The 26,756-nt window shown below is 44.4% G+C and overlaps 1 non-coding gene across 1 annotated transcript; it reads right to left on the bottom strand.

Moving 5' to 3' along the window:
- Positions 1-18,852: 18,852 nt before the first annotated feature.
- Positions 18,853-18,925, bottom strand: TRNAA-UGC. Its single transcript has one exon. It is a non-coding gene; the product is annotated as a tRNA-Ala (tRNA).
- Between the last annotated feature and the right edge of the window lie 7,831 nt (positions 18,926-26,756).

The raw sequence follows: 26,756 nt of genomic DNA, 5'->3' as shown, positions 1-26,756 counted from the left end.
CAGGGGTCCCAGGAGGGGGCAGTCAGGGGACAAGGAGCGGGGGGGTGGGGGGCTGGGAGTTTTGGGGGGGAGCTGTCAGGGGGCAGGAGTGGGGAGAGGGATCGGAGCAGTCAGGGGACAGGGAGCAGAGGGGTTTAGATGGGTTGGGAGTTCTGGGGGGGGCTGTCAGGGGGTGGGGAGTGGTTGGATGGGGCGTGGGAGTCCCAGGGGTCTGTCTGGGGGTGGGGGTGTGGATAAGGGTTGGGGCAGTCAGGGGACAAGAGGCAAGGAGGCTTAGATAGGGAGTGGAGTCCTGGGGGGCAGTTAGGGGCAGGGGTCCCAGGAGGGGGCAGTCAGGGGACAAGGAACGGGGGGAGGGTTGGGGGTTCTGGGGGGGCAGGAAGTGGGAGGGGCAGGGGCGGGGCTAGGGCGGGGCTCCTCCCGTCCTCTTTTTTGCTTGTTGAAATATGGTAACCCTATGTGACATATGTTCTTCCCCTCCCTCCCTCCATTACAGATTGTGTACTGTGGAGATACTGCCATGTTTTCTGAAGGAAGGTGCTTTGTGTCCATGATGTGACTGGTGGCCATCTCCTCACTTGTGTGTATGACAGCTGTTCCTTTGTTGCACATTTGTGGATGGTTATTAAACACTGTCTCTGGGTATTTTGTACAGGGCATCTCTATGTATTTCTGTTTCCATAACACTGTGGCAGGATGTTCTGCTCTAGGTAAAAGTCTTCAGAATATGCTTATATAACTCATGCACTAATGGTACTTGAACCCACAATGCATTCAGCAAGTACCCTGTTGTTGTCAGGATTCTGTGCCAATAATAATGGCATGAGCCACACTTCAGTGAGATGTGAATTTGAGTTGCTATGACTGGCCTCCAGTTGTCATGCTTTCTCAGCCCCATTTCTCACCTGACCAACTGTGTTCTCGTTGATACCCATCTGTGTCTGGTTCTCTGTAACAAGTACATAACTTTATATGGATCATCACGGTGGATGTCCTTTTGCAAGTACATTGCTTGGCCCTAGGGTTATATCCGACCCTGGCTCTGGAAGTAAGCTGATGGCACAATTTTTGCTTGTGTCAGCATCACTAGCCATTAATAAACATGGTTTTATGTTGTTAGTGCTGTCAATCCATGCCCTTTTTTCAGCAGTAGCATTCTTCCTTAAAGTCCCCCTATCTTAGCCACCTTACATGACTGAGCACATTTTGAGGGGACAGTAGGATTTAAGACGCATTCCCCTCTCTTGTGTTTTGGAGTGACTCTGTTTGCCTTATGCCTTTTTTTTATGTTACAGGACGTAATCAAGCTAACAGTTTACATATTCCCAGATATCAGGTGAGCGCACACTTGCACTCTCTCACGTTCTCATTTAATGATGTTAGTAACTCACGCACCATTCTGAACCCTGCATTGTTTTAGCTCATCTCTAGATCCAATTAGCTGGAAAACAAAACTGATAATTAGTTGAAAATCAGATAACAAATGAGGCTAGAAGGAAGTTATGTTATGTATAGATTCATTGTTTAATTAATACATTTTCATTTGACTCCTTTGACAGCTGTAACCATATGGGTCTGGATTCAGCATTGAGACTGGTACAAATTGGGAGTAACTTTACTGAAACCAATGGAAATGTGAGTGGAAGCTGAATCAAGCACCTGTTTATTCTCCTAAACGTTCAAGCACCAGTCCTGCAACCCTTATTCACTCTGAGTAGCACCCACCTCTGAAAGTAGCCCCATAAATGTCTTTATGTTAGAGCGGTAGAGCTATGCCCTCATATAGGCCTTGATCCAAAAAAGTAGGTGCTTATCTTTAAGCATGGCAGGAGTCCCATTGACTTCAGTGGGATGGCTCACATGCTTAATGTTAAGCACCTGCTTAGGAGCTCTGCAGTAGTTGGACCAGTGTTTATATGTGTAACCCCCAAGGAGATTACCTAGATTCCTGGGGCTCTGTCTGCTGGCAGCTCAGGGAGAGGCACACTGTCTCTAGTAGGGAGGGGGAGCCAAGGCAGACTCAGAGTCTCCCTGGCAACCAATAGGGAGTGAGATGCCCTTCCCAGAGAGCTCAGGAAAGGGGAGAAGCCATTTTTTTGAGGCAGTCTGGAGCCAGCCAGGGGAAGGGCAGGACTGGCTGTATGAGGAGCTGGTGAGTCCCAGGCTTGCATGCAGGGTTCCCCCTGAGAACTGGCCTCTAGGGACCTGAAAGCAAAATCCCTCAACTGGGCTTTTCCTGCTCCACTGATGACTCCAAGTTTGTAGAGTTTTGCTGGGAAACTTGTTAGCCTTCCAGCTCCCTAGGTGAAATCAGTCACAACATTGTCATCTCTGCTCTGGTTGCTAGTCCAGGGCTGCTGCCTGCTGTGAGTGTTTGGACCCTGGGGTAGGAGACTACAGTTTGGATTTTAGTATAGTTGTGTAATCTGCACCTTGAGTCCTGCACCCCTTTGTGGTGAGGGGAAATCCTGGGACCAGAAGCAGCCTGACTCCTGTCTGAAGAGTTAGTCATGGAAATTGTTTTGGGCACGCCCTACTCCCTGAACTGTGTTCTCAAGCCAGGGAGGAAGGGTTTGGGGATTTTATAACCTGCTGTGTATTAAACCTGTGGAGGGACTTACCATCTTCTCCCACTTGTGAGTCCTTTGGGCTGTACTGAACTCAGTCAGCCACACGGCTAAGCCACTGCAAAGAAGATATCGTGGTCATAGATCATCAAGGGTCCCAACAAAGTACACCTACCAATGGGACACTAATCTTACATTTGCTACATCAGGTCACGTGACTGGGGAAAGTCACGGGTATTATCAGCATGGGCACCGGTGACCCTAAGAATAATGTTTTACTCTGTTATATTTGTCTCCTGTTTAATATAATTATTGTGTTGAATATATGGTGTGTGTTTGTTATTTCTTGGGAGTCTCCAACTATCTGGCAAGTAAGTGGGGGTTACACTGTGGTTAAAATTTTCCTCCCAAGCTGCCCTGGTGACCCTGCCAGGTAGGAGCGGGGAGAGTGGGGGGGTGGAGGCACTGCCATATAAATGCATAGGGAAAAATAAAGAAGATACACCCTGCTGAGTGGGTGGTGGGATCCAAAAGAGCCCAGACCTGTCCATCAAAACCTGTAAGCAGACTGGCATTAAAGAAGGTAACTGGGTGGAGAGGGGGTGCTACATGTGGAAATAAAAAGTTGTAGAACTGGAGGTTCAAATTTCAGTGTAACTATATTTATGTTAAACCATCATATTGAAACAATACCCTTGCCCTTTAGGTAAACAGGATTGTTTTATGATTATGTATAATATTTTCCCTCTCTCCTAACAGTGCCTTCTATATAATATATGCTGAGTCCCCGTCTCCTCAAGCAGAGTAAATGCTCTTGTGTGTCAGCCTTATCCAGCGGGTTTGGATTGTTTATACAAATAACATTGCTGGGATGGTGAAAATGGCTGAACTGTAAACAGATAAGGATCAACCTGCAGAAGTCCTCTTCCAAGAAGCACATTGACGAGCTGATGCAGAACAGGATCTTGTTGTTTATATAGTTCACCATCTAGATCACAATGTCAGAATCCCACTGTATGTGTACATAAACGGGGAGGCTGCTGCCTTGGTTAGTTGTGCACTCTCCTTATTAACTAGTTATGCCCTTAGAAAATCTTCCACTATATTTTCCCCCACAAGCTGAAACCCTGAAGAATTTTTTTCCCCAGGGAAAGTGACTTAACGTGGCAGAGCTGGTTGCAATAACTAACGCTGAAAGAATCAGGCAAAGAAAGAATATATAGAAGTGAAGGGCTATTCAGGATACACATTGAAGAACTAGGGAAATTAAATATTGCATGTGTCGATTGCCTCATGCTGAAAACACACACCTCCAAGAGTATCAGTGGCACAACTGGGCAGCAGTTCCCAACAGCTTGGAGTAGAGAGAGGCTTGTCAGTAATTGGCAGGCCTGTTAAATTGCTTCTCAACCCTGACCAAGCTGTGTTCATGCTCACTGCTCTCTTTCTTGCCAGCCTCTGGGATTCAATCACAAGGTCAACCGCCTGCAGGTTATGTAATTTGGGATTTGCCATCCCAGGGTACACAGAGTCCCATGCTAGCAAATGTCATCTTGTACTGTTACCATGATGGGAGCACTGCAGCTGCTGATAGAGCTGGCCTCCCCGCTTCCATAGGGAGGGTGCTGGGGAGTAGACTAAAACCCTGCATTTCCTTGTTGTTGTTCAGGCTGGGAAGCTGGAAGTCATGAGAGGCATGTAGGCGGATGTCCCCCATGAACAGGGGAGCTAGGAGTGGGAGTTGATTCGGTGCTGGGTTGCAGTAAGTACAGCCAACCAGTGAATCTAACACTGACTGATAGGATTGCTGTGAAAATCACCCAGCCTTTAATTACCTCACTAGCATCTTTCTCACCTTCTAGAAATGTGCTGTATAAACAATAAACAAACACCCACTGGAGATGAGGAAACTCAGGAAGCATAAGAAACCTCCAGGAGGTTTTCTTGAGGTGGGATGAAGCAGGAGAGAGTCTCATACTACCCAGTTACAGCTGTAGCCACATATGAACTATATGATGCTCCTTTCACCTTTCATTATGCTGCCGTATCTTCCTGCAGGTTGTTCACTGGCATTTCCTGAGGCATCAGCTTTGCTCTTTTTACAAGTGAAATATATAATTTCACTCCTCTTTCATCTGTTTCAGCTCTCTGCAAGGCAAAGACATCCTTCACACTGCTACTCTGTCTGCAGCACTGGCTGGACAAATAGAGAAGATTAGCGTGTGTCTACAAGATGGGGCAAATTGTCCTGCTCCTCTGGGGCATGATTATGGTGTGTTTATGTGATCAGCCAAATTCTGATCCTCCCCCATGTGGGGAACTGTACCTTTAAGAGACTCTGAGATGAGCCAGACATGGAGGACCCTGTGAACAGTAGGACTGGTGAGAGTTGGTTGAAAGTAGTTGGAATTTTTATAATTTTTAATTGAAAATTTTCATTTAAAAATAAAGGGAAAAAATCTGAAACTTTTTTTAAGAATTTCCCTTCCTCCCCCATTTTTACCAGGTATACAAGTGGCTTAATTTTCCTGCATGCAGGGGGACAGGATTTATGGAGCCAATGCAGGGAGTGTGCAACCTCTGTGTATTCTCTGATTCTGGGAAGTTACTTGTGTGTCACGGCACATAGGGAATTTGAAGGTGGGGAAGCAGGGATACATAGAGCCCTGCGCAGACACAAAATTTGTATCCACATCCGATCTGCGAACATGGTCCGCAGATATCTGCAGATTTGTCGGGCTCTAGAGATAGGGCCAGTGGATGCAAAGGTCATTCCCGACAGTGGAAGAGGATGAAGGAATAGATAGTACAAAGGGTACTTCAGCCTTGAAGCCATGGATGTGGCCTGGGACAAAAGATTATTTTGCCCAAGATTCTGAGTCAATCTTCTTCATACAGGCCAGCTGCTGAGATTGATTCTGGAGACAGGATACAGAGCTAAGTGAACAAATCCATGCAAGGGCATCAAACTGTTGTCTCTTTTTCTTGGTTCAGAGTATCCAGCCAGCAACACCATTCCTGACAGAACCATATTGACACATCCCACACTGTAAGACAATGTATGTACCAGTGTATTCTAGGACACTTGAAGCATCTACATCCTGGTGCCCAGCACTGTTATTGAGAGTTAAGTCAGAGTTTAAGTTTTCCTCCAAATATTTACCCCCATCTACTAGGAGAGTTGTGAGGGATTCTGGGAGTTTTGTGTAAGCATTCCAGAATTTTTCAGCCCCGGTCAGCCTCACTGCCATTTGTCAGCATGAATCTCAGACTAAACCAAACTGGAGTTGTCACGCTGGCTCTTTACACTAGCAGCCAGTCTCACAAGAGATTGGTTGGCCTGGGAAAGTCATGTGGCTGATGATGGTCAGCATTAGTAATACGTGGAATCCAGGTTATATTAAAAAGTTCAATATAGTAGGCCTGAGCTATGGTGTATAGGGCACTGCCTCAGACAAGCCTAAGGGGGAGCAGTGGTTCCAGTGGTCTGACATTAATGCTCACCTTACCCATTTCCTGGAATGTCTTATCTTAGTGGAGCACTCATTTTGAACCAAAGCCTCAATGTCCACTCAAAAGTGGGATGATATAGTGCTGGGAGTGGCTAAAGAATGTCAAAATGATGGATATCTTGAGCTTTCTCTGTGTGCATCTTGGACCCACCTAAGAGCAAGAGACTATCCCAATGAAAGTTTCATTCCTCATACACAAGGGAAGAGTCATTGCTTTGTGAACGCTAGTTACAAATACACAGCACTATTTCCTGGCACACGGGGTGTGGGCAAGTGTATAGTAGGGGCCAGTTCCTGGATTTTCCAGGCAAAGTGAATGCTGTAGAGAATCCTAAGAACGCTAGTTTGTATGAGAAGAGACAGAAAGTGGGACACCTTTCCATTACGCACCAGGAATATTAAGGGGGTCTCAGTTTCTATGGGGATTGGTGCAATCCTTCTGGGCCTTTTGTTGTCTTGAGGTAGTTTGGATAAGTTTCAATAGCCAACAAGGGCTAAGGAAGGCAGATTTCAAGTTTCAAAAGGCACCTTTGTTCTTCAGAAAGGAGCAGTAAAGGACAAAAGTATTTTAAAAAAATTGTACTTTACCTTTATTACACTAAAGAACATTGGCTAACTGGAGCCAAGGTGACACTTCAGCCACTGAAATCCAGGTGTAAGGAAAAAGATGTTAGTCTCAGCCAGACACCAAAGGCAGAGTGAATAGCTATGTTTCAAGGAGATATATGAAATCTTTATGAAAAATGCAGGGTAATGTTTATTTTTAAAGGAAGACATTCTCCCCTCCCTGCCCCCAATAGAATCATAGAAATGTAGGGCTGAAAGGGAGCTCAAGAGGCCATCTTGGCCATCCCCTCCACACTCTGAGGAAGAATTAAGTATACCATATTTTGTTCATGGTACAAAATGAAATACAGTGCAAATTTTCACATTTGTGCAGTACCACAGCATATGATCTTTTGCTGAACTAGGGAAAATGTGTGTTCTGTCTGAAAACAGGATATGAGACATTAGGCAACACATACAGATGTCCCTTAAAATACAGGACAGGTGGTCAAAATGCTCATGTCAAATGCAATTATGCAGCAAAGCTGATGGACAAATCCTGGATTTTGCCACAGAAATGTTGCTTTCTGCTCTTAGAATCATAGAGTTTCTCCTCACATCAGTTTGCTTTCCTCACCCTCTTATTTTGTCTGTTTTGTGGTTTTCCCCACTAGGAAGAGTTTGGATTTCCTGTGCCTGCTTCCATACTTCTTCCTTAACAGGACAAAGTGGGAGAGAGAACCTTTCAGCCTAAGGACTAAAGCTGGCCCAGAACTTGGTTCTCTCCGCAAATTTCAATTTTTGGAGGAAATTCAAAACACTGAAAACATTTATATGAAAACCAAAATATTTTATTCTGAAATGTTGCTGCAGGTCCTAATGGCAATTCTAGTTCAGGTGCCCCACTCACCTTGGTAGGCTGAGCTTTCTGGTCAGACTACATCTCCCATGATACACCGCAGTCAGGGCCGGCTCCAGGCACCAGCTTCTCAAGCAGATGCTTGGGGCGGCCGCTCTGGAGAGGGGCAGCACGTCCAGGTATGCGGCGGCAATTCGGCGGACGGTCCCTCACTCCGCCTGGGAGTGAAGGACCTCCCGCCGAATTGCCGCCGCAGATCGCGATCGCGGCTTTTTTTTTGTTTTGTTTTTGTTTTGGCTGCTTGGGGCGGCCAAAACCCTGGAGCTGGCCCTGACCACAGTCTTCCCTCTTGGAGATGGGAGGTGGTACATCATGGGAGTCCCTGGCTATGGGGCATCATGGGAAATGTAATTCAGTCAGGGAGCCCCGCCCATAGAAGACAATGGGGACGAGAGGCAACTGAACTAAAACTACCATGAGGCACCATGGCAGAATTTCAAAATCAAAATATTTTGGTTTTATAGCATTCAGTTTTTCAATGTTTACATGGGAAACATTTGAGCAGTTCTTTTTGAGGACATCATGTATCACACAAACCTTCTTTCAGGGATGACTTGGGGAGTGTCTGTGTTTAACTTAGCATCCAGGCTTGTCTGAGAGAAAACAAGCAGCAGCTACTAAGCTACTCTCCTGCAGACCTTAGGAAATCCACATTAGGGGAGACTGTATCTTGTTCTAGTGGTAAAGGAGCAGGAGCAGAAGAGACTATGGTATTTGTGTGGCGGTTACCATATAATGGTCCCATAAACAGACACAATTTCCAGTTTGATGCACAATTCAGCACCACTCTTTTGCATAAACTGGGGACATTGCCCTCAACCTGTGTAATATTGTTTGTACTTTGTCATATAAAAATAATCAATGTCTTGAGAGTGCAAAATTCACATTTTAGCAAAGTATAATTTAATCAAAAGATTGTTACAAGACTCCTTCCATTTTGTAACATATTTAAGTTTCATGCCACACAGGTCTTCACTAGAAACTTATGTTATAGAATCATAGAAATGTAAGACTGGATGGGACCCTGAGACGTCATCTTATCCAGCTCCCTGTGCTGACACAGGACCAAGTAAACTATAGAATCCTTGACAAGTGTTTGTCTAACCTGTTCTTAAAAACCTCCAATGACAGGGATTCTACAACCTCCCTTGGAAGCCTATTCCAGAGCTTAACTACCCTTCTAGTTAGAAAGTTTTTCCTAATATTTAACCTTAATCTCTCTTGCTGCAAATTAAGCTCATACCTTCTTGTTCTACCTTCAGTGGACATGGAAAATAATTGATCATAGTCCTCTTTATAACAGCCATTAAGATATTTGAAGATTCTCAGGTCCTAATCCAGTTCTCTTTTCTCAAGACTAAACATGCCCAGTTTTTTAATCTTTCCTCGTAGGTCAAGGTTTTCTAAACCTTTTATAATTTTTTTTGCTCTACTCTGGACTCCGTCCACTTTATCCACATCTTCCTTAAAGTGTGGCACGCAGAACTGGACACAGTACTCCAGATGAGGCTTGGCCACTGCTGAGTAGAGTGGGACTGTTACCTCCTAGGTCTTACGTATGACACTCCTGTTAAAACACCCCAGAATGATGTTAGCTTTTTTCGTAAGTCCATCACATGGTTGGTGCATATCCAATTTGTGATCTGCTACAAACCCCAGATCCTTTTCAACTATACTACTGCCTAGCCAGTTGTTCTCCATTTTGTAGTTGTGCATATGATTTTTATCTTCCTGAGTGGTGTACTTTGTATTTGTCTCTGTTTAATTCCATCTTGTTGAATTCAGACCAATATGACAATTGTCAAGGTCATTTTGAACTCTAATCCTGTCTTCCAAAGGGATTGCAATCCCTCCCAGTATGATCTCATCTGTAAATTTCAACTAGTTTTGCACTCACCTTATAGTAAGTTCATCCAGACCACATTTCTCTAGTTTGCTTATGTGAATGATTCAGACATATCACTAGTCCAGTAACCCTGTCAAAGATGGAAATTAGGTTGGTTTGGCATGATTTGTTCTTGACAAAGCCATGCTATTACTTATAACTCTATTATCCTCTTGGCACTTACAAACAGATTGTCTAATAATTTGTTCCAATATCTTTCCAGTTGACTAGTCTATAATTTCTTTGTCCTCTTTGTTCCCCTTTTTAAAGATATGTACTATGATTACCTGACTCCATCCTTTGGGACCTCATCTATCCTCCATGAGTTTCAAAGATAATTGCTAATCGTTCTGAGATTGCTTCAGCTAGTTCCTTAAATTCTCAAGGATGAGTTCCATCAGGCCCTGCCAACTTGAATACATCTAATTTATCTAAATATTCTTTCCCTATTTTGTCTTGCATTCCTTCCCCCTTGTTGTTAATATTAATTGTATTAAGTATCTGGTATTGGAACAATTTACCAAGGGTCATGGTGGATTCTCTAACACTGACAATTTTTACATCAAGAGTGGATGTTTTTCTAAAAGATCTGCTCTAGGAATTATTTTGTGGAAGTTCCACGGTATATACTATACTATACAGACTAGATGATCACAGTTGTCTCTTCTGGCCTTAGATTCATATATTGTATGGTCACCATAATGTTTTTAGTGAAGAATGAAAAAAAGTAGGCATTAAACAACTCATTTTTCTTGATATCATCTGTTGTTAACTTTCCTTCCCCACTAAATGGAGAACCTAGAATTTCCTTGGTCTTTCTCTTGCTCCTAATCAGGGCTAGATTATGACATTCTGAGGCCCTAAACTATGTCAAGTGTAAGATGCCCTATACCATAAAAATATTGCATTTATTATTTTCACAGAAAGTACATTGAATATATAAACACAACAGCTTTATATTTGCATATATACAAAGGCAAAGTTGTAAAAATAGAATAATAATCTAACTAAAACATGTCATGCAATATGCCTGTTTGCATTATAAAATAGTTTCAAATGAACATATTTTCATCTGATTTCTTAATTGGTAGATATGAAAGCTTTATATCTACAGCAACACAAAAGCAGTTACAGTTACACAGACCAGCTTACTTAATGGAAGCAGTACTACCTGCAGTATGTCTGTTTGCACATCACATTAATTTTAATGGTGAAATTTAAAACATTTTCTTTCGTGATTTTTGAAGAGCAAAGTCATGGATGATGTCCTCAAATGATAAGCTACGGATTCATTCTTTCAATGCACAGAATGCTTAGGGAAGATAGCTTTTCTTGCAGCATTTTCTAGGCAGACATCTCTCTTCGTGTTTGCTTCTCTAGCCTCTGTCTCCCCCAGGATCACTCATTACTCTCGAGTAAACACCTTGGACACACAGAGTGACAACAAACTATACATGTGAAAGAGAGAATTAACCAGAAAAAAAGACTGGTAATCTCTAGACTGGCATTGATAAAATGAGAAAAACTAGCCTATATTCAAGCAAATATAGTGAATATTATAGGTTTTAATAGCCTATAAATCATATATGCACATAGTTTGAAATAACTTGCTCACCAAGTACTCAGAATATTTTGATATATATGTATATCTTCCTTCACTTCTCTCAAAAATATCTATTTATCCTTTCATCAGCACTCTCTGATATTTACTGTGAAGGTTCCTGAAACTGATGGAGTGCAGCCAACACAAATTTATCCCCCCTCAAGAGCCACTCGACCCAAGTCCATAAGATGATCACCTGCAAACTCAATCATGTGAAGCATGGATAACGCATGAAGCAGAAAGTGGGGTGCACACTGTGATATAGCATGGCCAGAGGGCAGCAGGAGAGTGATAGCTGGGAGATATGTAAGCCCCAGGATGAGGAGAGCCTTATTCCCTGTAGAGGGAAGAGAGGCTGCTACAGATTAATTAGAGCACCTGAAACCAATTAAGCCAATTAGAGCACCTGAAGCCAGTCACCTGATAAAACCCCCCTGCTCCAATCAGACAGTTGGAGGAGTTGAAGCAGAGTGGTTTGGTGTTGGAGCAGAGAGCAGTTTGGAGGAAAGTAGTTTGAAGAGTTGAAGCAGAGTGATTTGGTGTAGGAGTGGAGAGCAGTTTGGAGAAGTGCTGTGGCGGGCCAGAAGACCACGACCCTAGGTAAAGGGAAACCTGACTTGTGCAGAGCAGAGGAACTCTACAGGCACAAAGGGTTGGGAGAAACTTGGTCCAAGTGGAGAGAGGGCAGGAAGCCCCACAAGCTGAAGGGCCAGAGAGGGAAGTAGCCCAGGGGAAGGAATCACTAGTTCAAGTGGTTCGCTGCTATCCTTAGGGCCCCTGGGCTGGGACCCGGAGTAGACGGCAGGCCTGGGTCCCTCCCTCTCCACTCCCCTTTTCTGGGACACTAGTGGGACAGTTGATCCCCAGTTCAGGGGTGAGAAACAGCACCCTGAACCCCCACAAGAGGAGAAAGTGCAGGACCCATCATAATAGTGCCGGCAATTTGCCACATGTGGTGTCAGTAGTGGGATCACTGCACTGTGGACTTAAACCAGGGTTAGCCAAAACCCTCCCATCCTTAAGATGGACGACGTGGTCAAGGCCCTAATACAAGCCACCGTGGCCCAGCAGGAAGCTACCCGAGTCCAAGCAACCGCCCAACAGGAGGCGACTCGGATACAGCAGGAGTCTAATCATCTGTTGATGGGTCAGGCTGCCCAGGACCGAGCCCTGCTGCAGGAGCTGGTGAACCAGATGAAGGCCCTTATGGAGCTGAACCACAGCTACGACGGGACTCGGACCATACAGGCCAGCCACTGCCTGCAGAAAATGACACGGGAGGATGATGTGGAGGCATACCTCCTGGCTTTTGAGAGAGCAGCCCTGTGGGAGGCCTGGCCCCAAGATCAGTGGTCTGGTATCCTTGCCCCGTTCCTGTGTGGGGAGGCCCAGAAGGTCTACTATGATATGGCCACAGAGACTGCAGCAGATTACCCCCAGCTGAAGGCAGAGATCCTGGCCAGATCCAGAGTAACAAAGGTGTTGCGAGCCCAGAGGTTCCATGAGTGGCAGTATACAGAGGACAAGGCACCCCGATCACAATTGTTTGACCTGATCCACCTGACCCGGAAATGGCTGCGCCCTGAGGCCCTCAGCTCTGAGAAAATGATGGAGCTCCTGGTACTGGACCGGTATATGAGGGGGCTACCACCAGGCCTCCGGGCTTGGGTTGGCCAGAATGACCCCTCCACCTATGATGAGTTGGTCTCCCTCATGGAAAAACAGCTGGCAGCCCGTGAACTGTTCCAGACCCCAGGGGGTGAGACACAGCAAACCAGGAAGTCAGTCTCAAACCCAAGACCCCGGACTGTCGAGAACTCCAGGAGAACCATAACTGGGAGGAAAGACACCGAAGAATGGCCCAAGGCCAAGAAGGGACCTGGGGGTTTGGGAAGAGAGGGCTGGGGAGGCCGGCCAAATAGCCCCAAGCAGAGGATCACAACCGGAATAAGGGGGCAGTGTTACAACTGTGGGGAATTGGGGCATATAGCAGCCCAATGCCCCAACAAGGAAGAGCCTATGCAGTGCAATCTGTGGGATCACGGGGAGTAATGTGGCCTAATTGGCCTGGTAGGGGTCGCAATGACCCCACATGGGTATACAAGGTCAGTAAAAATGAATGGTATTGAGACCATAGCATTAGTGGGTTCTGGGAGTGCTGTCACGCTGGTCTCAGGGAAATTGGTGGGGCAAGACCAACTAACCCGGGCAAAAACCACAGGGGTAACATGCGTTCATGGCACCGTAAATTTTTACCCCACAATCCCAGTACGGATGGCTGCGTTGTTAAAATCCCTAATCACTACCAGGTTTTGTGTTTTGGATATTTCTGTTGTTTGTTCTAGAAATGCCTCATCACCTTCACCTGATTTTACAGTTTATAGTAGACCTCTATTATGACATGGCCCCTGTCCTCACCATTTTATCTTTACATAGAGACTTTCAACTGGTCTGTCTCTCACCTCCTTCTGGACCTCAGAACAAGTGTATAATGCAATGCCTCCTCCTCCCTCCCCCCCCGCCTGTCCTTCTTGAACAAGTTATTCCCCTCAATACCAGTATTCCTGTCATGAGATTTATCCCACAGTCTCTGTGATGCCAATTAAGTCATAATTTTGATTATGTACTAATACTTCCAGTTCTTCCTGTTTATTCCCTATATTGCTTGCATTTGTGTGTAAACATCTAATAGGTTGTGCAGATTCCCCCACTGTTATCTCCCTTGTTCTCGTATGACCCTATTGTAATTTTCTGCTTCTCCCCAATATTTATCCCTCTGTTAAGCTCACCTTTTTAAACATAAATTTGGGCTTTTGTCTCCTGCGCCTTTTGAACCTAGTTTAAAGCCCACCCCTAAGTTGGTGAGTGGTGTGTGAAGATGCTGTTCCCCTTCTTGGTTAGGTGGACCCCCTCTCTTCCAGGCACTACTTCTCCCTGAAACTGAATGCCATGGTCAAAAAAGCTCAAACCCACCCAGCAATACCATCTGTGCAGCCATGCATTCAGCTGCAGGGTACATGTGTCCCTGTGTTGGTCCTCACCCACAACCAGGAGGATGGACAAGAATACCACCTGAGTCCCTGATTCCTTCAACAGTGCTCCCTGAGCCTTGTAGTTACTGCAGATCTGATCAGAGTGAGACCTGGCAGCATCATTAGTGTCCACATGGATGAGCAGCATGGGGTAGTGTTCAGGGAGACAGATGAACCATGGAAACCTTTCCATAATGTTTCAGATGTGGACTCCAGGCAGACAGCACAGCTCCCAGGACAACATGTCAAGTCAGCAGATGGAGCCTCCCTCCCCCTCAGAAGGGACTCACAGACCACCACCATTCTAAATCTCCTCCTCTTGGATGTGGTGTTAGAAACACAACCTCAAGGAGTCACATTAGCTAACTCAACATTAAGCATGACTATGCAGTCAATGTAGATAGGGGAAAGTTGTGTTTAGCATCATGTCAGCTGGTTGCGGTTAAACCAGTAGAGGTTCCAGTAGAGGTTAATCCAACCAATGGACACAACATTAAATACTATAGCCAAGATTTTCAAAAGTGACAAGTGAGTTTGGGTTCCTGAATGTTTAGATACCCAACTTGAGACACCTTAAAGGAGGCTGATTTGCAGACATCACTGAGCACTGCTTTCTAAAAAGGCCTCTTTATGGTCCCTCAGATAGGGCATCAAAACATGGCTGTCAACTTCTCTCTGACTACAGTGACTACAAAGCTGGGTTAAACACTGTGTTAGTTAGGGTCCAACATGACATAATTATTTTAGTTCAGAGAACTCCATATTCTTTCACTACAACAGGGCAAGTCTGGCCCTATTCAATGGTCTTATGGACACTGGTTGGGTTAAGAAGTTCTTCCAACTGGAAGGTTAACTGCAAAGGGAGAGAGAGAGAGAGGCCAAAGAGAAAGAAGAAAATTACTGGGGTCCACTACATCTCCTTTTTAACCATCATATCACCCCTGGACTAATAAGAAGGGCCCTACCAAATTCACTGTCCATTTTGGTCAATTTCACAGTTATAGGATTTTTAAAATAATAAATTTCATGATTTCAGCTATTTTAAATCTGAAATGTCACAGTTTTGTAATTGTAGGGCTCCTAACACATAAAGGATGTGTGGGGTGGTCACAAGGTTATTGTAGAGGGGTTGCAGTACTACTACCCTTACTTCTGCGCTGCTGCTGGCGACAGTGCTGTATTCAGAGCTGGGCAGCTGGAGAATGCCAGCTGCTGGCTGGGAGCCCAGCTCTGAAGGCAGAGCCACCGCCAGCAGCAGCACAGAAATAAGGATGGCAATACCATGCTGCTGCTGGAGGGGCACTGCCTTCAGAGCTGGGCACCTGGCCAACAGCTGCTGCTCCCCGGCCACCCAGCTCTGAAGGCAGTGCAAAAGTAAAGGTGGCAATAGTGCGACCAATGTTCCCTCTAATTTTTTCCATGCATGTGCGGAATAGATTTTGTTATGTAATATGGAAGTTGTTTTGAGCTGGCTTGGTACATCTAAGTATTGGAATATCCACCAGCTTTTGGGGTTTGTTGGCCCCATACTGTTTGCAGTTCACCCTAATTGAGAGACCTCAACTGGCTCCCACAGGCAGCATCATCACAATGGTCTCAGCTGAGCTGGTATCACGTGCCCCCTCCCCCCATCTCCTTATTCCATTTGTGATTGGTTGGATCACAGAAACCCCCTGAGGGCTGCCAACTGACGTGCCAAGACTACTTCTGCCCCTGCCTTCCCTGCCAGCTTGGGACTTCAGTGCCCTGCCTGGTTTGTGCCAAACACGCTGGATGGCTACAAACACAGACCCAGGTCTGAACCATGTCCCACAAACTGCAAGTTTAACTGAAAGCAGCTTAAGAAGTGTTCCTGTCTCTAACACTCAGATACCCAACTCCCAGTGGGGTCCAAACCCCAAATAAATAAAGCTTATGCAGGGTAAACTCATAAATTGTTCACCCTCTATAACACTAATACAGAGATATGCACAGCTGTTTGCCCCCCACCCCCAGGTATAATACATATAATACATACTCTGGGTTAATTAATAAGTAAAAAGTGATTTTATTAAATACAAAAAAGTAAGATTTAAGTGGTTCCAAGTAGTAACAAACAGAACAAAGTGAATTACCAAGCAAAATAAAATAGAACACGCAAGTCTATGCCTAATACAGTAAGAGAGTGATTACAGATGAAACCTCACCTTCGGAGATGTTCCAGTAAGCTTCTTTTACAGACTAGCCTCCTTCTAGTCTGGGTCCAGCAATCACTCACATCCCTGTGGTTATTGTTCTTTGTTCCAGTTTATTTCAGGTATCCTTTGGGGGTGGAGAGACTATCTCTTTAGCCAGCTGAAGACAAAATGGAGGGATCTCCCAGGGGTTAAAATAGATTTTCTCTTGTGGGTGGACATGCCTCCCTCCCCCTCTGTAGAATCCAGCTATAAAATGGAGTTTTAGAGTCACGTGGGCAAATCACATGTCCATTCATGGCTGAGTTCCTTACTAGCCAAGCCATATTCCTGGGACAGCTCAGATATGGATTGGTGTCTCCAAGTTAATTCCTGGCTTAAGTGTTTCTTGATTGAGCACTTACTGAGAATAGTTTTTTCTCAGGAAGTTGACCAACTGCTTCACTGAGACTATTTAAAATTAAACAAGTACATAGCCAATATTCATAACTTCGAATACAAAAATGATACATGAATACAAATAGGATGAATGTACTCAGCAGATCATAACCTTTGCAAGATGGTAAAATGGCATATGTAGCTGTCATGAACATACAGCTAAGGGTAGCATAAAAGCCTTCCTTTACCTGTAAAGGATTAAGAAGCTCAAATAATCTGGCTGGCACCTGACCAAAAGGACCAATAAGGAGAGAAGATACTTGCAAATCTGTGGGGGAGGGTTTTTGCTTTGTGCTCGGTGGATTGTTCTCTCTGAGACAAAGTGAGAGAACAAGTAAGTAATCCAACTTCTACAGAAATGATACATCTAATATTACAGAAATGGGTTAGATTATCTTTTGTTTTAGCTTGTGACTTTTCCCTATGCTAAGAGGGAGGTTTATTCCTGATTTTTTGTAAGTTTAAAGTTTTGCCTAGAGGGGAATTCTCTGTGTTTTAAATCTTATTACCCTGTAAAATTAACTTCCATCCTGATTTTACAGAGGTGCTTCTTTTACTTTTTTCTTTATAATAAATTTCTGTTTTTAAGAATCTGATTGGGTTTTTAGTGTCCTAAAAACTCAAGGATCTGGTCTGTGCTCATCTTGGTTACCTATTTGGTTGGTAAATTATTCTCAAGACTCCCCAGGAAAGGGGCTGAAGGGGCTTGCGGGGATATTTTGGGGAAACAGGAACTCCAAATGCTCCTTTTCCTGAATCTTTGTCTAACTCACTTGGTGGTGGCAGCGATAACATCCCAGAGCAAGGAATTTATGCCTTGGAGAAGTTTTTAATCTAAGCTGGTGGAATATAGGCTTAGATCGTCTTTCATGCGGGGCCCCACATCTGTAGCCCACAGTTCAGAATGCAGAGGGAACCCTCAGAGTAGCATAAAACATATACCAGTCATGTCATATTTATACTCAATAGCATACTCCCATAAAGCATTATGAGGTGCAATATCACAACCTTTGTGGACCCCTGGAATGTGAGTAATTCTGTTTTTGAGTGGCACTCCCTCCCAGCGTAGACTAGCAGGGAGGGATGGAGGGAGGAGGAAAGGGATGAGCTAATTCCCCACAGCTGGCCTGACTCTCAGGCACCAGGCCAAAAAAGGCAAGGGCTCTGTGGCCTTAAGGAGAACACAGCCTGAGATGGGGGCTACCCAGAGCTGGGGAAGGGGCCCGAGTCCCAGCCACGCGCCTCGGCACAAACACCAACGCTCCCTCCCTGGAGTGTGAGTTAGCCCCTGGAAAAAGCAAGAAACTTCAGAAGACAACGCAGGGATAGATCACTTGATGATTGCCTGCTCTGGCCATTGCCTCTGAAGCACCTGGCATCGGCTACTGTCAGAAGACGTGATCCTGGCCTAGATGGACCGTTGGTCTCACCCAGGAGGGCCGTTCTTATCTTCACCACTTTCCTCTAAGCCAAGCAAAGCCAGGAGCAGGCCCAGCTCAGCAACTCTAACGGGGCTCACGCAGGCTCCCTGGCCCCTGGCTCAGCATACAGCAAAACAACCCTGCCTCCGCCAGGATAGACACTCACAGACTCACTGTTCCAGACCAACGCAGCCCTTGCCCGCCTTGGCTTTCTCCTAGCTGTCTGTGTGCTCTGCTTCACGGCTGCCGTGCTGCCTGAGATCAGGAGGCTGCGTGGTCTCATGGTCTCAGCTGAGCTGGTATCACATGCCCCCGCGCCCATCTCCTCATTCCCTTCATGGACCCCTGGGATGTGAGTAATTCTGTCTTTGAGTGGCACTCCCTCCCAGCCAATCAGCTTTGCCTAGACTAGCAGGAAGGGAGGGAGGGGGAAAGGGATGGCATTCTAGTGACAGCTCAGCAAGAAAGGCGCAGGTCCCCCACTAGAGCAGAGCAGGCTGGAGAATATGTGTATCGATCTCACTACTTCTTCCATGCTCTTCCATTTGAGCTAACTTCTCCAAGCTTGTCTCCAGCCTCCCAGGCAGCACAAGGGGGAGAAGGGCTGGGGAGGAAGAGCTTTGTGCTCCGAAAGGGCTGGCTTTTTGGGAGGCCAAGCAGGGAGAGGGATGGAGGCCACTGGAGGAGCTCAGCCCGCTGACTGTCAATGGCTTCTAAAAGAAGGGCAAGAGAAGGTACCGTCGCTCCCTTGGCGCTGGAGAATGCGGGCATTGATCCCGCTGTCTCTCGCATGCAAAGCGAGCGCTCTACCACTTGAGCTAATTCCCCTGTCTTGGCGGCAAGCTGCTTGATCCAGCCATTGCATAACGGAGGCCACCCCGTTCCCCACGCCAGCCGGTGACTCCTTCCTAAAGTGTCAGGTAAGGAACTTCTTCCTGTAAGCCTGGTAGCTCAGCTGGTATAAGTGTAAGAGTGAAATAAAAATTATAAAATTCATAGAGCAGTCAAAATACTAAAAAAAACACACTGTGAAAGAATAAACTTACAGAGAATATATGTGCATTGCAGAAAGTACCAGGTGGTAACATGAAACAAAAATAACATATGTATGTGTTGGGATGTGATTGTTAAAGACTCTATGTATGTGTGTAGACACAGAGACACAGACTGTGTGTGTGTGTAGAGACTCTCTCTCTCTCTCTCTGTGTAGAGACAAGTATACTCTGTGTATGTCTTTGTGTAGAGACACACAGACTCTGTGTGTGTGTGTGTGCATAGAGATAGTGTGTGTGTGTGTGTGTATGTAGAGACACACAGACTGAATGTGAGAGCTTAGAGAGACAGAGAGTCAGACAGAGTTTGTGTGTTCCGGGGAAGACTCTGAAAGACCATGTGCTGTCCTTAAGGTAAAGGCACTCAATCTGGCCGGAACTGTGTTCAGATCTCAGACCCTCAGGGTTGTCTCCTCTCACCTGCTGGGGTGCACGGGTAGGGTGACACTCTGACATCAATACCCCCTATCCCCCATCTTCACAAGCAGCAGGAGCGTCCCAGGAGCAGCATGGGCTTCAAGGCAGAGGGCAGGAAGTGTCTGCATAGCAGTGGGGGAGGGGCACCTGAATACATGCCGCCTGTAGGATGTGAAAGGCTCTGCTAATCAACTGTGTGGCACTTCAATCACTCCTGGGCGCCACTCCAGCGTGCAGCTTATAGGGAACACAGAGTGCGACCCCCCCCTAAAATAACCTAGCTACCCCTCTGCAACTCCCTTTTGGGTCAGGACCCCCAATTTGAGAAACTCTGGTCTTCCCTGTGAAATCTGGTCTTTTGTTTCCTTTTACCCTATACTATACAGATTTCACGGTCTGTGATGTGTTTTTCGTGGCCATGAATTTGGTAGGGCTCTACTAATTAGGGTGCCCATTTCCCTGACATTCAATTTGAATGCGACAGCCACTTCTATAGACAGAAGGCACAGCTCCCATGGTGAAACAGAGAGCGACAATTACAGTGTAGCATTTGCTATGTGTGCTGAGGCCCAAATGACAATTCTGATGGACACCAAGGAAGAGATCTTCACTTGTAGAGTTCTACTTCTTTGATTCATCCTGTCCCTCACTAAACCTTCCTCTCCTTGGTTGAGACTCTGATTTCAACCAGTGATTCAGGGACAAGTGGAGCCTGGGTGTTGCCTCTCAGTGCACCAACCAGTGTAGCTTGAGCAAGCGTGGTGGCTGTTGTAATTTGCTGCTGGCCTATGGCATCACAAATTGTTCCTCACTCTGAGACCCTGTGCTGCTCCAAGTACAGTGGGTGTGGCACAGCCATTCTCTAACCTTGAAAGATGTGAACAATCAGTAAGCTGGAAAATTGTTCATACAAATGATATGGCAGATATTTCAAACTATATTTGCATAGATCAATCTGTGAACACTTTCCAAGGAGAACAAAGTCTTTATTCACAAACAGTTAGTTTGACCGTCTTGCCCATCTGATACATCAATATCATACATTTTTATCTTGCCAGCAGCTTAATCCACTGCTTTGTTTTGACAGGAGTCATACTTGCCTAGAAGAAGTTCTACATGTGTCGTGATGGAAATTATGCACGGCAGGTCACAAGTGCCAGAAATCCAAGCACATGTTAATTGAGCCTCCAGAAAAATCATCATTTGACAGGAATCAGATGGGTTTGTTTACCTTTCCCTGAGGACTCTCAGAGCAATGCATCCTACCAGGGTCTGGAGTGGCGCACACCCACTTGGGAATCAGATACACATGTATCCTGCCAGCATTTATGAGTTTATTTAGCATGAAATACAACCCCCACTCTACTGTCTATGTCTCTTGCCAAAAAATGTCATAGGTTTGCCCTATTGGTAATTCTTCCCTATGTCTGTGTTGCTAGCAATTAAATAGGGATGTCCTACTGCCTGTGGGGAATGTAATCCCCATATGCTTGTCATGCCAGGAATGAACGCTAGGCCCTTTGTCCTGCCAAGACTCTTTTGGGTGTCCCTTGCCAGAAATTCAATGTGTATGTTCTTTCTGCCAAGAATGTCACCCCTGTGGTGTTCCAGTGAGGACTCTAAGCTCTGCGCTTGTCATTCCAGCAATGCTGAAGCTTTCTTTTGCCAAATTCAAATATATACATTTGTCCTGTTCCGGAATGAACCCTTTAAAAAAAATTGTCCTGTGTATAATCCAATAGTCTATATCTGCCATAGACATTAACAGAAGTCTCCATGTTGCATCCATGTCCCTACCAAATTCAGGCAAGTTGGCCACCATCAAAGGATTAACGTTCATCTTACAATAAACTCAATCAGATTTGTGTGTTAAAAAATAATCCCCACATCAATGTGAAAAATTCAGTTGCCATTGTCCTTGTTATCAAGGGTTGTTACGAATGAACTGGAAAAACATGCAAACGTTATCATGCTTGGAGATTGTCACCAGTTCTGTCCAGCTACTACGGCATCAACAACCCTTTCAGCTACATATGCTCACAGCACTGCCTCAGAAATTTACAAAGATTCTCTGATTGATGCTGATGAAGGATGTCCTGGGTCAATTTTACTTTCCTGATTGTTTGGCAGAAATGCATAAAAACAATAATACATGTCAGCCTGGTTCAGATGCTGTTGAGGATGTGTCCCCCGAACCAATTCCTCAATTAATGGTATATTAAAGAGCGAGAGCCTCATCCATCAGTATGTTAGTCCAGTCTTACACTGGTGTAAGTCTTCTGAAATCAATGGATTTACACTGGCTTGATAGCAGGAGAAAACAGTAGTGAATCGGGCCCTGGAATTTTAAGGCTGACAAGATTTAAAGCTGAAATTTTAATCACGCAAAGGTCAGAAAAATCAAAGGTTTGGCATCAAATATAGCTCTATCCTCTTGTGTGTATTCCTAACGCAACACATATTAGTTGTTGGTTTAAATGTGTGTGTGCTGGGTGTGGTGGTGGCCTGTGATATACAGCAGGTCAGATTAGATGATCTGCTGGGCCCTTCTAGCCTTAAACACTATGACTCTAGATGCATATCCCAACCTAGATCTTTCTTGGATAAGATCAAGATGATGGTTTGGGTTGCTCCAAAATTGCCTGAGCAACAAAGTGAGGCAACATAATAGGACTGGCATCTAATCTGACAAATAACAAAGGTGACCTCTGAATTGAGGATGGGTCCAAATTCTCCTTACATGTCTCTGGTTTTATTTTGCTAGTTTAAACAAAGCAAAGGGAAGTATTTCTTCACACAATGTGAACCTGTGGAACTCTTTGCCAGAGGATGTTCTGAAGGCCAAGGCTATAAAAGGGTTCAAAAAAGAACTAGATAAGTTCATGTAGGATAGGTCCATCAACGGCTATTAGCCAGGATGGGAAGAGATACAAAACCATGTTCTGGGTGTCCCTAGCCTCTGATTGCCAGAAGATGGGAATGGGCAACAGGGGATGGATCACTTGATGATTACCTGTTCTGTTCATTCCCTCTGAAGCACCTGGCATTGGCCGCTGTCAGAAGACAGCATACTGGGCTAGATGGACCATTGGTCTGACACAGTATGGCCTTCTTATATTCTTATACTGATATAAATGCTAATCTTTTTGTAACTTGACTGCTTTGATAGACACAGAACCAATTTTTTTTAATGAACTAGCCATAATGCCACAGACTTCTTGGGCATGCTATCCTCATTGTACAAGGCTAGGTCGTGCCATTTCACCATAGTCGTGTATTGGGGGGTTTTGTGGAGCTGCCCCACCCCAAAGGGAGCACCAGAAGCATTTTGACTCTCAAAATTCCCCAGTGTACAGGGCGGTGCATTAACTTCTACCCCTGTGAAGGTGTACATCATGGGGATTTCAGCAGAGGAGAATAGTAGGCAGCACGGTGTAGGGACATTGCTGAAGAGATGGTTTGTAGACATAATGTGGTGAGAAAGGGGAATTCAGGGGGAAGGATGATGCTAGGATTATGGATGGTAGAGACAAGTGTCAGCTGCATAGGAGCATCCTCATGCCCCGTCCACTTGCTCTAGAAAATATTTTTTTTCTTGGGGACATTTATCTGAACACATATCTTGATCAAGGCAGGCAGAGTGTGTCAAAAGGTGCCTGTACATTTGAGGATCATCCATGTAAAAGTTGTGCTAGTGTAAAAGTGGGAGATAAAAGACATGGACTTCAATGGAGCTATGTTGAGAAGGTCCAGAGTGCCCAAGGAGCAAGTACAGGATGGGATTGGATAAGGGGAAGTTTTTAAGAGTAAAATTGTCAGATTTTAAATAGTGAAACATGGTAAAGGGAAGGAAGTGATTGATGCAGGCACAAATATGGGGAGACAGAACAAAATGACAAAAGAGGAACAGGATTAAAAGTGGCATGGTGTCTAGAAATACCAAGGAATGTAAAAGTTCATCATAGGCAGTAATCCATCTGCTAAGCAACACAGGATACTGTGAACACATCACTGTGATGCTCCTCTTTCTGCACAGGCTTCCTATTGAATACAGAGTCCAAAGCCCTCCATAAGATTAGCCCTAGTTAGCTGAGAGATCACCTCTCCCTCTACAACCATGAATACACACAATGGCTATAACCTACTGGAACAATGAAGCTATCTACCAGCAGGGGGAAAATGGTAGGTGTAGGAGACAGAATTTTAACAGAGCTGAACCTAGACTATGGCACTCGCTCCTGCAAGAGAGAAGAATGACTTCAGGTCTACACACATTGAGACTTAAATGCAAATTTCATTTCTTTGATTAAGTTTTTCTCAATAAGTCCTTCTCACATACAACCAATCAGTGAACCATTATTAATCCTACAGACTAATCAAACTATGTCCTCTGCAGGCTGGGAAGAGAGATAGAGATAGAGATTGAAGGTTATTGCTATTTCAAGTTTTAAGTACGGTAGAACCTCAGAGTTATTAACACCAGAGTTACGAACTGACCGGTCAACCACACACCTCATTTGGAACTGGAAGTACAAAATCAGGAAGAAGCAGAGACCAAAAAAAGCAAATACAGTACTGTGTTAAACATAAGCTACTAAAATAAATAAAGGGAAAGTTTTAAAAAAAAGTTTTGACAAGGTAAGGAAACTGTTTCTGTGCTTGTTTTGTTTAAATTAAAATGGTTTAAACTAGCATTTTCCTTCTGCATAGTAAAGTTTCAAAGGTGTATTAAGTCCATGTTTAGTTGTGAACTTTTTAAAGAAGAACCAGAGTTTTGTTCAGAGTTACTAACATTTGAGAGTTATGAACAACCTCCATTCCCGAGGTGTTCGTAACTCTGAAGTTCTACTGTATTTTTACAATATATTAAAACTATATTAGAACATTAAAGTTGCAAAGTCAAGCACTCAAAAGTTAGAAAATGCCATTGTCATAAACATACAGCTAAGGGTAGCATAAAATCTCTCCTGCACAGCTGTACTGAATCCTTAACTGTAAGGGGTTAAGAAGCTCAAATAACTTGGTTGGCACCTGACCAAAAGACCAATAAGGAAAGAAGATACTTTCAAATCGGGGAGGGGGGCCATTGTTTGTGCTCTCTTTGTTGTTCCCTCTCTGCATGGAGAGTGAGACCAAGAAGGAAAAACATCTCCTGAAAACATACCTGAAATGAGCGTCTAAGATTACAAAAATTGTAAGTAAGGGCAAGGAAATGCATTAGATTATCTTTTGTTTTAGCTTGTGAATTTTCCCTATGCTAAGAGGGAGTTTTATTCCTGTTTTTTGTAACTTTGAAGCTGAGCCTAGAGGGAAATCCTCTGTGTTTTAAATCTTTTTATTACCCTGTAAAGTTATCTTCCATCCTGATTTTTGCAGGTGTGATTCTTTTACTTTTACTTTAAATAAAATTCTTCTTTTAAGAACCTAATTGATTTTCAGTGTCCTAAAAACCAAGGGGTTTGGTCTGTGCTCACATTGTAACCAATTGGTTGTTATATTATTCCCAAGCCTCCCCAGGGAAGGGGGTGAAGGGGCTTGGGGAATATTTTGGGGAACAAGGGACTCCAAGTGACCCTTTTCCTGAATTTTTGTCTAAATCACTTGGTGGTGGCAGCAATACCGTCCAAGGACAAGAAAAGGATTTGTGCCTTGGGAAAGTTTTTAACCTAAGCTGGTAAGCTTAGGGGGTCTTTCATGTGGATCCCCACATCTGTACCCCAGAGTTCAGAGTGGGGAGGGAACCCTGACAGCCATAATTAAGAGTACTTGTCCAACTTTAATTCTGCTGTTCCTCTTGTACTTATGCATTATGCTATAGAGCCAGCTGCTGAGCTGGTATAATTATAAATGGCTAAGAATCTGCCTCACGATGTTTAATTATATAATTGCATACTATTTTTCTAACATGGCTTGTTAGCGGGGTTTGAACTCAGACCCTTTCACAACACAGACCTCTTCCAACTGAGTTAAATAAGCAGCTAGTAACAGAAGCAGGCTATTAACACCTGATTAAGCCCTTAGAGGCTTACACTTTGTCAGTGGATTGTGCAGCTATTTGTGAGTCAGCAATGAAACATTGGTCATCAGGACTTCTGGGCTTTATTCCTGGCTCTGGTAGAAGACTGCGGTTTAGTTGTCAGAGTAGTGGTGATACATAGCACAGCCAAGCACACACTTTGGGCACATTCATTCTGAAAGGCAAAGTGGCAAATTGGATGGGAATTGGCTCAGGTGTATTAGAGATCTGGATTATACTCCCAATTCTACATGTAGTGACCTTATGCAACCTTTTAGTTACCTTATTTGTGAAATGGGAACAATACCCGCATGCCTCCCTGTTTAGAGTACGCGTAAGAGGCTTTGATCTATAATAAGGATTGTGAATTGCAGAGACATATTAATACCAGTTAGTGGAAGACATTACACTAGAACGTGTAATCTTCCAGCCTGGTGCACCTTCCCTTAGACCAAATGATGTTTTGGGTAGGGAGTCACTCTCAATATAGATATGGGTCTCTGGGTGTGACATTTCACTTGAGATACATGCAGTTGTACCATGGCTACCAAATATACAAACGTTCTCCTAGATAATTAACACTTGACAAATCTACTAGAAAGAGGCAGAAGAAAGAGCAGGCAAAGAGGAAGAAATTCTTGGAAGGGAAGTGTGTGCAAGAAGTGCAGAGAACATTCTTAGGCTGAATGAAAGGAGTACCACCATTTTTGTGCATAAAGTTGCCCATAAATACAAACTTTGTCTCTTGCAGTCATTTCTTGGAGGAAAATTAGAGATGAAATACAGCACTTTGTACATTTGGAGTGAGCCCATAAAAAACCACAACCCCCTGATGCTCACTGGAAAGAAATTAAATCTTTGGATCACATTTATAACCCCCTTTCTTGACATCTTGCTCAGAGAAGCCAAGGCATACTTAACTCTGTCCCAACTCATACACATCTAATTAAAGAACATGCAGAAACTCCTGCAAAGTATGAAATCATCACACCTTAGACTTTGGACTTAACTGGTCCCAAATAAAACCACTAATAGATTTGATTTTTCTAGCACTAAGCAAGGGAATGGTACATTGTCTGTTTCCTTATATCTGCAGCAAATATAGACCCATCCTTTTCCCAGAGTAAGTCCCAGAGAAAGCTTAAAGAAGGGGAAAAACTGTTTTCCTAATAGG

This window comes from Trachemys scripta, chromosome 1 (assembly GCF_013100865.1).
Source record: "Trachemys scripta elegans isolate TJP31775 chromosome 1, CAS_Tse_1.0, whole genome shotgun sequence".
Lineage (NCBI taxonomy): Eukaryota > Metazoa > Chordata > Testudines > Emydidae > Trachemys > Trachemys scripta.
Note: the sequence above shows the minus strand (reverse complement) of the source record. Positions and strands in the feature narration are given on the sequence as shown.